Below are 751 nucleotides of genomic sequence, written 5' to 3' on the forward strand. Positions count from 1 at the left end.
AACACACTTAAAAATATAGTAATTAGCCTGAGTTCCGGAAAAAGGTGTAATACTAGTTTAACATTAGGGTAAATAGGGACTATATGACCTAAAGTTACTTAACAAATGTTTAAAATAACAGACAAACAGGAATGTTGTTAACTAAAATTCAAGATGACTGACAATTTACTTAGTTAATAATGGCCAATTAGAAATTTAAAATACGTATAGATTTTTTGCTCGCAGCGCCATTTATTGTAAACTAGACAATAGATAAAGAACTGTACTTACGCTTTGTCGCTGGCTTTGATCACTTGCACTGAGTATCACCCAGGATATTCTTGGATTTCCAAGGAGAACGTAAATACAACAGAATCGTCTAAGAATAGCAGGACCGGAACTGAAGACTATTTCCCAGAAGTCACCGCATTTGGGGTCCGGACGGTCTGTCAAACCGGTCTCCACCACAGAACGCTACCGTTTGGACAGACAGGGGATTTTATTTCTTAACGACATACTTATTCCTTTAATTGCACCAACAAACAACAGGAACAATAGTTTACACAGTATTGAACTAATTCTCATTTCTTTAAGATATTTTGCTACATCTACCATTCAACTAAATGATGGAGATGTCCATGAGGTTTCACAACCCACAGTTTCGCGGGTTATAACACATTTTGCAGATGCGTTGACTGAACCTGAAATTGTTAAACAGTTTATAAGTCTACCAACTGCTCCTGGAGAAATCCCCAAAATAAAGGAGGACTTT

This window comes from Dreissena polymorpha, chromosome 13, assembly GCF_020536995.1.
Source record: "Dreissena polymorpha isolate Duluth1 chromosome 13, UMN_Dpol_1.0, whole genome shotgun sequence".
NCBI lineage: Eukaryota > Metazoa > Mollusca > Bivalvia > Myida > Dreissenidae > Dreissena > Dreissena polymorpha.